Raw genomic sequence first — 12,804 nt, 5'->3', positions numbered from 1 at the left:
CTATTTCACAGTAGATTGGGATTACCAACCGCGTGGTATATGATATCACTGAGCTGTCAATATTTTTTTCTTGGCGCCAAGCTATAAAATAAAAAAAAAATATAAAAAGGGTTATTATCCCAAGGATTTAAATTTCCAAATTCCAGAATAATACAAAAACATTAATTTATAAATATATATCATATATATCACTGAGTGGTTTTTTTGTTTGGCGTCAAGCTACGAAAAAAACTACAAATTAAGAAAATTGGCATTATGCCAAATTCTAGAATAATATCACTTGTTCATTGCCGTTTTGGAGGTTAGAAAATACACATGTTTCGAAATAAAGTTTATAATTATTATGTAAAGATATTGATATCTCTTACTAAGATGAATATTTTTTGGATTTTATAAATCCTTCTACAGGATGTATTAATTAAATATTGTTAGTTCAATTAAAGATGATGTTTGATGCATATTGAAAGTAGAATAGAAGAATCTCACAGATATCAAAGTTTTTGAAGAAGACATGTGATGAGCCCCCTACTCTACTCACCCTGTAGCACCAAGAAAAATAATTTAATCGGTTGCACCCTTTTCAACATACGCACGCACACACACATACACTCAAGAGAAATCCATACACATATTTTTACATTATATAAAATAATCCTTGTTTCGCATGATTTATAATTGTTCTATTCAATAATCATTCTTTAATTTATTTTTTTTTTAAGAAAAAAATCAATACACCACCGACATAAAAAAATTTAGTTCACACTTTGCTGTTCGATTACCTAATGATGACAAATCATTTTACTGATATTGCTTTTATATGTTAACCGTTATCTATCTGTAGGTTTACTATATTCACCATTCGCTCTGATATCGCCAATGTTCTACGCGGGCTCTCTCTGTCTCTCCTTCATTTCTACGTATCCATTTGAACGGATTGTTTTGCTTATTTGCTGAATTTACTTGTGAGTGTGCGTACATGCATGCATATGGTTGAAGAGTTGTGTCAATACCTCAAAATTTCAGATATGAGCGAGTTTTAAATAGGGCTTCTTCACCATCCATCCACCCATTCATTCATATCTGTGTTTTTCTAGTTTCGAATATGTTTTTGGGATTGATATTTGTATTTATGGATTTAAGAGACCTTTATCGTTTCCCGGTTGCACTATGGTTTTTTCTTCACTTACATAAATATGTGGTAGTGATGGTGGATCTAGTGAAATTGTTTATTTAAATTATCGAATTTTTCCTATCACAATCATACCTGGCACTATTACCAACCACAATGCAATCGATACTCATCGAGATTTCTTCATTCTTGTCCAAAAGAAATGTCAAAGAACGGATATATGTATGAGTACGAAGTCAAGGGAAGTGAATCAAGCGACAAAGTATTTTATTGACCAATTGATAAGAACTCAGATCTTTTTTTCTAGCGACAAACGAAGGAGTTAAGTAAAACACTTTATCAATCGCAGAGTTCCCACGTAAATGAATAGAAATAGAATTTTAAAATAATATCCTATAGAAATGAAATTTTAACAAAATTACCATTAGAAATGAAATTTTGAGAAAATTTCCTACAGAGATGAAATTTTGAGAAAATTTCCCATAGATATTAAATTTTGAGAAAATTTCCTATAGAAATGAAATTTTGGGAAAGTACTCAATAAAATTGGAATTTTGAAGAAGTCTCTCATAAAAATAAAATGTACAAAATCCTATAAAAATGAAATTTTAATAAAATTTCTTATTTTTAGAAAATTTTTCGTAGAATTTCCTATAGAAATGAAATTTGGACAAAATTTTCGAAAATTTCTTACAGAAATGAAGTTTTGAGAAAATTTCCTATAGAGATTAAATGGTCACAAATTTTCCTATAGAAATTAAATTTTGACAAAAACATTTCTCATAGAAATGAAATTTGGTGAAAATTTCCTATAGAAATGAAATTTGGTGAAAATTTCCTATAAATGAAATTTTGAAAAAAATTTCTATAGAAATAAAATTTTGACAAAATTTTCTATAGAAATAAAATATTTACAAAAAAAATCTATAGAAATAAAATTTTGACAAATTTTTCTATAGAAATAAAATTTTCTATATTAGTAAAATTTTGACAAAATTTTCTATAGAAATACAATTTTGACAAAATTTTGTATAGAAATAAAATTTTGACAAAATTTTCTACAGAAATAGAATTTTGACAAAATTTTCTATAGAAATAAAATTTTGACAAAATTTTCTACAGAAATTAAATTTTGACAAAAAATTTCTCATAGAAATGGAATTTGGTACAAATTTCCTATAGAAATGAAATTTTGAGAAAATTTCCTACAGAAATTAAATTAATTTTGACAAAATTATCTATAGAAATGAAATTTTGAGAAAATTTCTCATAGAAATGAAAATTTGAGAAAATTTCCTATAGAAATGAAATTTTGAGAGAATTTCCTATAGAAAAGAAATTTGGACAAAATTTCCTATAGAAAATAAAATTTTGACAATAACATTTCTCAAAGAAATGAAATTTGGTGAAAATTTCCTATAAATGAAATTTTGAGAAAACTTCCTATAGAAATGAAATCTTGAGAAAATTTTCTACAGAAATTAAATTAATTTTGACAAAATTATCTGTAGAAATGAAATTTTGAGAAAATTTCTCATAGAAATGAAAATTTGAGAAAATTTCCTATAGAAATGAAATTTTGAGAAATTTTTCTATAGAAATAAAGTTTTGATAAAATTTCCTATAGAGATTAAATGGTGACAAAATTTCCTATAGAAATTAAATTTTGACGAAAAAAAAATCTTATAGAAATGAAATTTGGTGAAAATTTCCTATAGAAATGAAATTTTGAAAAATTTTCCTATAGAAATGAAATTTTGACAAAATTTCCTATAGAAATGAAATTTTGACAAAATTTCCTATAGAAATGAAATTTTGACAAATTTTCCGATAGAAATGAAATTTTGAGAAAAATTTTCTATACACATGAAATTTTGACAAAATTTCCTATAGAAATGAAATTTTGACAAAATTTCCTATAGAAATGAAATTTTGACAAAATTTCCTATAGAAATGGACTTTTGACAAAATTTCCTATAGAAATGAAATTTTGACAAAATTTCCTATAGAAATGAAATTTTGACAAATTTTCCGATAGAAATGAAATTTTGAGAAAAATTTTCTATACACATAAAATTTTGAGAAAATTTCCTATAGAAATTATATTTGGACAAAATTTCCTATAGAAATGAAATTTTGACAAAATTTCTTATAGAAACGAAATTTGTAGAAAATTTCCTACAGAAATGAAATTTTGAGAAAATTTCTATAGAGATTAAATGGTGACAAGTTTTCCTATAGAAGTTAAATTTTGACAAAAAAAAACAAATTCTCATAGAAAGAAATTTGGTGAAAATTTCCTATAGAAATTACATTTTGAGAAAATGTCCTATAGAATTGAAATTTTAAGAAAATTTTCTACAGAAATTAAATTAATTTTGACAAAATTTCCAATAGAAATGAAATTTTGACAAAATTTTCTATAGAAATAAAATTTTGAGAAAACTTCCTACAGAAATGAAATTTGGACAGAATTTCCTATAGAAATTAAATTTTTAGAAAATTTCCTATAGAAATGAAATTTGGAGAATTTTTCCTATAGAAATGAAATTTGGAGAAATTTTCCTATAGAAATGAAATGTTAAGAAAATTTCGTACAGAAATAAAATTTGGACCAAATTTCCTGAAGAAATGAAGTTTTGAAATAAGTTTCAATAGAAATTAAATTTTGAAAATAGGAATGCAATTTTAAGGAAATTTCCTAAAATGAAATTTTGACAAAATTTTCTATAGAAATGACATTTTGACAAAATTTTTTATAGAAATGAAATTTTGACAAAATTTCTTATAGAAATGGAATTTTGACAAAATATCCTATAGAAATTAAATTTTGACAAAATTTTTCGATAGGAATGCAATTTAGACAAGATTTCCAATAGAAACGATTTTTTTTAATTTCCTATAGAAAGAAAATTTTGTGAAAATTTCCTATAGAAATGAGATTTTGAGAAAATGTCCTAAAGAAATGAAATCAAATTCAAAAAATTCTTGTAGATATAAATGGTAACTCTGACCTCGATAGAAATGAAATTTTGACAAAATTTTTGATAGAAATGAAATTTTGAGAAAATTTCATATAGAAATGAAATTTTGAGAAAATTTCATATAGAAATGAAATTTTGAGAAAATTTCATATAGAAATGAAATTTTGAGAAAATTTCATATAGAAATGAAATTTTGAGAAAATTTCATATAGAAATGAAATTTTGAGAACATTTCCTATAAAAATGAAATTTTGAGAAAAATTTCTATAGAAATAAAATTTTGAGAAAACTTCCTATAGAGATTAAATGGTGACAAATTTTCCTATAGAAATTAAATTTTGATAAAAAAAATCTCATTGAAATGAAATTTGGTGAATATTTCCTATAGAAATGAAATTTTGAGAAAATTTTCTACAGAAATTAAATTAATTTTGACAAAATTTCCTATAGAAATGAAATTTTGAGAAAATTTCTCATAGAAATGAAATTTTGAGAAAATTTTCTATAGAAATAAAATTTTGAGAAAACTTCCTACAGAAAAGAAATTTGGACAAAATTTTCTATAGAAATTAAATTTGGACAAAATTTCCTATAGAAATGAAATTTTTAGAAAATTTCCTATAGAAATGAAATTTGGAGAAAGTTTCCTATAGAAATGAAATGTTAAGAAAATTTCGTACAGAAATAAAATTTGAACCAAATTTCCTATAGAAATGAAATTCTGAGAACAGTTTTTATTGAAATGAAATTTGGATAAAGTTTCCTATAGAAACAAAATGTTAAGAAAATTTCGTACAGAAATAAAATTTGGACCAAATTTCCTATAGAAATTAAATTTTGAGAAAATGTTCTACAGAAATTAAATTAATTTTGACAAAATTTCCTTTAGAAATGAAATTTTAAGAAAATTTCCTATAGGGATTAAATTGTGACAAATTTTCCTATAGAAATTAAATTTTGATAAAAAAAATCTCATTGAAATTAAATTTGGTGAATATTTCCTATAGAAATGAAATTTTGAGAAAATTGAGAAAATTTTCTACAGAAATTAAATTAATTTTGACAAAATTTCTTATAGAAATGAAATTTTGAGAAAATTTCTCATAGAAATGAAATTTTGAGAAAATTTTCTATAGAAATAAAATTTTGAGAAAACTTCCTACTGAAATGAAATTTGGACAAAATGTCCTATAGAAATGAATTTTTTAGAAAATTTCCTATAGAAATGAAATTTGGAGAAAGTTTCCTATAGAAATGAAATGTTAAGAAAATTTAGTACAGAAATGAAATTGGAACCAAATTTCCTATAGAAATGAAATTCTGAGAACAGTTTCTATTGAAATGAAATTTGGATAAAGTTTCCTATAGAAATGAAATGTTAAGAAAATTTCGTACAGAAATAAAATTTGGACCAAATTTCCTATAGAAATGAAATTTTGAGAAAATGTTCTACAGAAATTAAATTAATTTTCACACAATTTCCTATAGAAATGACAAACTTCCTACAGAAATGAAATTTGGACAAAATTTCCTATAGAAATGAAATGTTAAGAAAATTTCGTACAGAAATAAAATTTGGACCAAATTTCCTAAAGAAATTAAATTTTGAGAAAAGTTTCTATAGAAATGAAATTTTGAAAATAGAAATGCAATTTTAAGGAAATTCCCTAAAATGAAATTTTGACTAAATTTCCTAGAGAAATGAAATTTTTTGGTCAAAATGCAGTTTAGACAAAATTTCCTATGGAAACGATTTTCTTTTTGAAAATTTCCTATAGAAATGAAATTTTGAGAAATTGTCCTAAAGAAATGAAATCGAATGCTCAAAAAATTCTTGTAAAAATAAATGGTAACTCTGACCTCGACGTCAGTATGGTCGATCGATTCTTGATATCGTCAACAGGTAGTTTTGTCCATCGCATTTATTAAGCAATGATCGTTGCTGTTGGTATTATTAATATTGATAAAATTCTGTTATTTTCTTTCTTCGTACATTTTACTACCCCTTTCTACCCCGATAAGATAGTCTTGAGGAATATTCATATGGAAGCGGTATTGGTAATAGAGGAAAACTACTTAACTTTTATAAAGAAGTAGTTAGAAATTCATGTAGTATGAATGGTGGCAGATAGTACACCAAAGTCATAGCCGCTCCAATTTCTTAGTCGTCGTCGATCAAAATTCCTTATCATTATGAGAATGGAAATGGGCAGGTATGACCAAAGGGAAAATATGTTGGAATGTTATAACCCCATATAATCACCGTTGAGTATTTTAAAAGTTATGCCACATGGTTTGACTTCCATTGCTACAGATATTTAATAGATTTTTTTAAATGTATATGTTTGTTGTAATGAACGGAAACTTCATCCGAAATTTAGGAAATTATATACAGGGTGGCTGATATATATTGCAACTAATGTCGCCCTCGTCGTAGTCGTAGAAAAACTAATGGAAATCTCCAAGAAATATTTGAAAAGTGTACTGATTAATTTCTAGACAGATGTGGAATTTGCGCTGAAATATTTGCTAGTGTTATTCAAAACGTCTGTACGCAGAAATACAAGTAGAAAAATTTTCGTGTTTTCTTATGTTTTCCTCACTTATCACAGTTGAAGAATTAATGCGAAATAAAAAAAGGATGACTTCTTCCTATGACAAGCCCATGTAAAATTCATTACTTCTGAACCAATTTTGCAATGTTTTCCCGGACCCAAAAAGAACATTTTCTTTGCTTTATTGACTATAGCACAGTGCCACTAAAATCTCAAGATCTCAATCGGTTGGACTTTTGCGCCTGCGACATTTTGGAGAGTAAAGTTAACACTAAAAATATGGAAGTGGTGGTAATCTCAACAGTGCGCTTTGGGGAGAATAGGCCAAAGTATCGTGGAACCATAATTCTTGACAAACTTAACCAATTCGAACAATTTATTTCTAATCTGTTTTTAAAATTTAATGTTATTTTCCACATTTTTGCTTTTGAACAATAAAATTTAATAATAAATAAAACATATAGCGATTTACTTTGTTGCATTACGAAACAACCACTCAATAAAGAAAAGCTTTCGAAACTTTTTAAATGGTACTTAAAAAATCGGCTTCGTCCTTGGCCGAATATTGCCTTTCGTTCCAATTCATAGCAAAAATCCCCAATTTTTGATAGAAGTCCCCAATACTTGCCACTCTGGTTTAATCTTTGCTCTATATTAGGTTAGGTAAAATGTAAGTGGCAATATACTCACGGTTGCCACTCGAGCCCAAAATAATATACCGAAATTTAGAGAATATTTTACCAAACAGAAAAATCTTATTTTGCAAAATTTCATTTGTATAGAAAATTTTGTCAAAATTTTATTCTATAGAAATTTTTTTCAAAAATGTATTTCTATAGAAATTTTGTCATAATTTTATTTCTATAAAAATATTTTTGAAAGAATTTCCTATAGGAATAAAATTAAAAAAAAAAATCCATACACTGTTAGAAAAATATGTTTTTCATATGTTCCGATATAAACAAAATGTGTTTCGGGCACGATTTTAAACCACAATATATTTAAGTGCGAACATGTAATGTTCCTAAACTAACACTAAATGTTTGGGACATCTATGTTAATATGTTAGAATATATTATGTTTGGGGCATGAATGTTTCATAAAAATCATATGTGTGAATACAAACATATATAAATTTACAAATTTCGACTAAACATACATATGTTGTGATATTGTATTCAAAGCGACAGAGAGAGTATAGAGAGAAATAGAGATGGAAAACGGGAGAGTTGACGAAAGATATCAATATAACACAGCAAAAGAGTCAAAAGAGAAAAATTTCTGTGAAACCGCTTGTATGTTGTTTCGGAAAACTGTTTTATGATAAGGCCAAAAATTTGATATGCTTAAGCCTAAATATTATTTAATTTGAATAAAGAGAATAGACATTCGGAACCAAGAGAATAGACATTTGAAAAACAAACAGCATATGTTTTCGCCTTGAGAGCAGCATTTTATGTATGTGTGGACATGTGTTTTGTTTATCATTTTGGCATTATGGGCACAATTTTTTTCTTGGTTCGTTAAAAGAAATCACTTTTTAGAGTTGGGACAGTAAAATGAAATAAGGAGGAAATAGTGAAAAATTACACAGTAAAATGTAAAAAAACAAACTTTAGTTCCTCTTTAGTAGTCCACGAGGAGTTGACGGACACCATCAAATATAAAAGCGGGCATTAAGTTCGAGTTTTACAGCTAAAACAATTTAAAAAGTTTATTTTCTTTAAAATGACTTATTAAAGAAAAATAAAAGGAATTTTAGAGCGATGGTGTTAAATGCTAGTAAAAAACTGTTCACTCCTAAATAAATTTATGTTTATATTATAAAATTATGTATGTATGTTTATACTCGACTCCACGTTCTTCTTTTGTTAGTTTTTGAATTCCTTCCAAATTTTAAAGTTTTGTCCAAAAACAGTTTTTTATTACAAAATTGTTATTTTTGCAATAAAAAATAATATTTTATCCAAAAATCAGTCAATTTCGTTTATATCAAGCACTGTTACTGACTATAAATCTTTAATAACGCACATTTCGAAGTTTCATTTAAAAAAATTTAATATAGTATAAATATAAATGTGTAAATTAAAAAAAAAAACAAAAAAAATGTTCGGTCGGAGCAGGGATTGAACCCACGACCCTTTGCATGCAAGGCAGACATGCTAACCACTGCTCCACGTGGCAAACAAATGTATGTTTCTGTTAAATAATGTTATGTTTGCATGGGCTCGTGGGCGCTGCAAACTATGCTATATAAATGTAACTTAAAACGATAATTATCTACTGGTGACTATAACAGCTACGTAGCCCAGTGGATAGTGTGTTGGCTTACAAACTGTATGGTCCTCGGTTCGATTCTCCGTGCAGGCGAAAGGTAAAATTTAAAAAATTTATAAAAGTGAATAATTTCTTCAACATTATTTGTATTACAGAAAAAGGTGCCAATAACAAAAAAATTTCGTGGAAGTGAAAATTACGAGTATGTTAGGGAATGAGCACAATCGTGTTCTGGAAAAATTCTTCCAAGCATATAATATTTTTGGCTCAAAATGCTTCCAAACATATAATATGTTCACATAAAACAAACATATTAATGTTTCGGCAGTATGCAATAATATATGTGCTTCCTGCAAAATATGTTTGGAACATATGTTAAAGAAGCGATTTTTTTTGAGGGTGTAGAAATAAAATTTTGCTAAAATTTTCTATAGAAATGAAATTTTGAGAAATTTTTGTAGAAACAAAATTTTCTCCAAATTTTGGTAGATTAGTTTTGGCTCGAGTGGCAACCGTGATTGGATCCCACACAATTTGTCAATCGCTCAAAAAAAGACTCGTGTGGATTGGTCGAATGATATGCCCCAAAGATACGATCGAGGTGCTTTGACATCGTGACAGGTAACGAACCATGGATTAGAGGTGTGCACGTGAGTAATATTTTGCCCACGCACACTCACGACGGAAAAATCTTATTCACGCACGATATTTTTTGGTAGGACTCACGCTCACGCACACTCACGAAAAGAAAATTTGTACTCACGCACGAAAATCTAAATGTCGTGACTCACGAAAAATGTCGTAACTCACGAAAAATGTCGTGACTCACGAGGTTTTTCGAACCTGACTGAAAACATGAGTATGGTTAAAATCGAGTGCGTTATAAAACTTTTACCACCTAGGATGTCACTAAAATTATAAATGAGTTCAACTTGTAAGCATTTTATGTTCGCAAGCGGGATTATTTTCGTGAGAGTGTTTTCCGAAATTCGTTACTCACGCACACTCACGAAGATATTATTTTCGTGACTCACGCTCACGTACGACATTTGGTTGGTTAATCACGCTCACGCATACTCACGCCGTTGCCGTTAGCGTGAGTCACGACAATTTCTTGTCACGTACACACCTCTACCATGGATTTACGAATCTCAGTCCGAAAGTTGACAGCAGTTGATACCCAGCAAAAAATACTTCAGCAGTAAGAGTTTAGTTGAGCTTTTTGATATGCGATAAAGTAGGCAGTGCCTCCACACTGCATGAATCGGTAGCAATAACGTAAACGAGTAATCAAACTGGTTTATGATCGTTCGTTTACTTTATTGCAAACAATTCAAACAGTATAGATGCTTGCAAGGTAGTGCAGTTTCCCTTCACTCCAACAATGCTATACTCAAGATTATATATCACTTCTGAGCAATACTTCTATTAAAATGAGCAATTATATCAGCGCTTTGTAGAAGCTGCTCTAAATCGGGACATCGCCCACAAACATCAGCAATGATTCGGTTGTTTTGTAAGCAGTTGGTACTGCTTCCCTTACAATCACTTAGACTATTCAGTCCATTGTGATACCACATTGGTGAACTTCTCTCTTATCATTGAGTGCTGCCCGATTCCATGTTAAGTTCAATGACAAGGGACCTCCTTTTTATAACCGAGTCCGAACGGCGTTCCACATTGCAGTGAAACCACTTAGAGAAGCTTTGAAACCCTCACCAGCATTAACAGGTTGGCTGATAAGTCCTCGGTCTAACAAAGAAAAACACATTTTTTTTGTCAAAATTCATTTTTATTATTCAACATAGTTCCCTTCAAGAGCGATACAACATTTATATCGACCTTCCAATTTTTTGATACCATTTTGGTAGTACTACTACGGTTTTGCTTCAAAATAGGCCTCAGTTTCGGCGATCACGTCTTCATTGCAGCCAAATTTTTTCCCTGCGAGCATCCTTTTGAGGTCTGAGAACAAGAAAAAGTCGCTGGGGGCCAGATCTAGAGAATACGGTGGGTGGGGAAGCAATTCGAAGCCCAATTCATGAATTTTTGCCATTGTTCTCAATGACTTGTGGCACGGTGCGTTGTCTTGGTGGAACAGCACTTTTTTCTTCTACATATGGGGCCGTTTTGCCGCGATTTCGACCTTCAAACGCTCCATTAACGCCATATAATAGTCACTGTTGATGGGTTTTCTCTTCTCAAGATGATCGATAAAAATTATTCCATGCGCATCCCAAAAAACAGAGGCCATTACTTTGCCAGCGGACTTTTGAGTCTTTTCACGCTTCGGAGACGGTTCACCGGTCGCTGTCACTCAGCCGACTGCCGATTGGACTCAGGAGTGTAGTGATGGAGCCATGTTTCATCCATTGTCACATATCGACGGAAAAACTCGGGTGTATTACGAGTTAACAGCTGCAAACACCGCTCAGAATCATCAACACGTTGTTGTTTTTGGTCAAATGTGAGCACAGAGCTTCCGTATATCCAAATATTGATGAATGATATGACCAACACGTTCCTTTGATATCTTTAAGGCCTCTGCTATCTCGATCAACTTCATTTTACCATCATTCAAAATCATTTTGTGAATTTTTTCGAGGTTTTCGTCGGTAACCACCTCTTTCGGGCGTCCACTGCGTTCACCGTCCTCCGTGCTCATTTCACCACGCTTGAATTTTGCATAATAATAATCAATTATTGTTGATTTCCCTGGGGCTGAGTCCGTAAACTCATTATCAAGCCAAGTTTTTGCTTCCACCGTATTTTTTCCCTTCAGAAAACAGTATTTTATCAAAACACGAAATTCCTTTTTTCCATTTTTTTCACAATAACAAAAGTTGATTCACAAAAGACGCTCTATCTCACAAACTAATTGACTTACAGACGTCAAATTTTGACACGAATCATTTGAAGGTTGGTACTATATAAAAATAATATGCATTTAATACTAGCGACGCCATCTATGTGTCAGACAGCCAACCTGTTACTGAGGTGGGATAATCCACCGCTGAAAAACTTTTTGGTGTTCGGTCGAAGCAGGAATCGAACCCACGACCTTGTGTATGCAAGGCGGGCATGCTAACCATTGCACCGCGGTGGCTCCCTTGGAGATACTTTACATGCCACACATGCAAAAGTGTATAGATCTTAATGGGAAATATTTTGAAAAACCAAAAAACAAGTAAGTAAAGTCTAAAGTCGGGCGAGGCCGACTATATTATACCTTTCACCCCTATGTAGGCCAAAATTTGTGGTACCATCTCAACTACTTCACATTTTCTGAAAGCTATATAAAGGAGACAATTTTTTTACTTCTACAAAATCTCTAGAATTAAAATTTAAATCGGCTAACGCTATCCAGTTAATTGGAGGAAACTTCCATTGAAAATGGGTCTAAAATGTGTGACAGTCTACCATATTTCCCCAACTCTGGTGTACGTATATATGGGGGCTATATATAATCTGAACCGATTTTGACTAAATTTGACATGTCTAGTTAGAATAATAATTCTGCTATCTATGCGGAATTTCACGTAAATGGGAGTATAACTTTGGCGCCCCTGGTCATATGAGTGCAAATCGGACGGAAGATATATATGGGAGCCATATCTAAATCTGAACCTATTTGAACCAAATTTGGCACAATTACCGATACTACTAAACGTAATTTGAAGCAAATCACTGCAAAACCCTGGATTTTGAGGCCATATAAGTTCAAATCGGACGAAAGGTATGTATGGGAGCTATATCTAAATCTGAATCGATTTTGACCATATTTGGCACATACAATAGTATCGTTAAAAGTACCGCTCGTGCAAAATTTGTAGTAAGTCACGGCAAAACTCTGGCTTTT

The sequence above is a fragment of the Haematobia irritans genome, chromosome 1 (genome assembly GCF_050003625.1).
Source record: "Haematobia irritans isolate KBUSLIRL chromosome 1, ASM5000362v1, whole genome shotgun sequence".
Taxonomy (NCBI): domain Eukaryota; kingdom Metazoa; phylum Arthropoda; class Insecta; order Diptera; family Muscidae; genus Haematobia; species Haematobia irritans.
Note: the sequence above shows the minus strand (reverse complement) of the source record.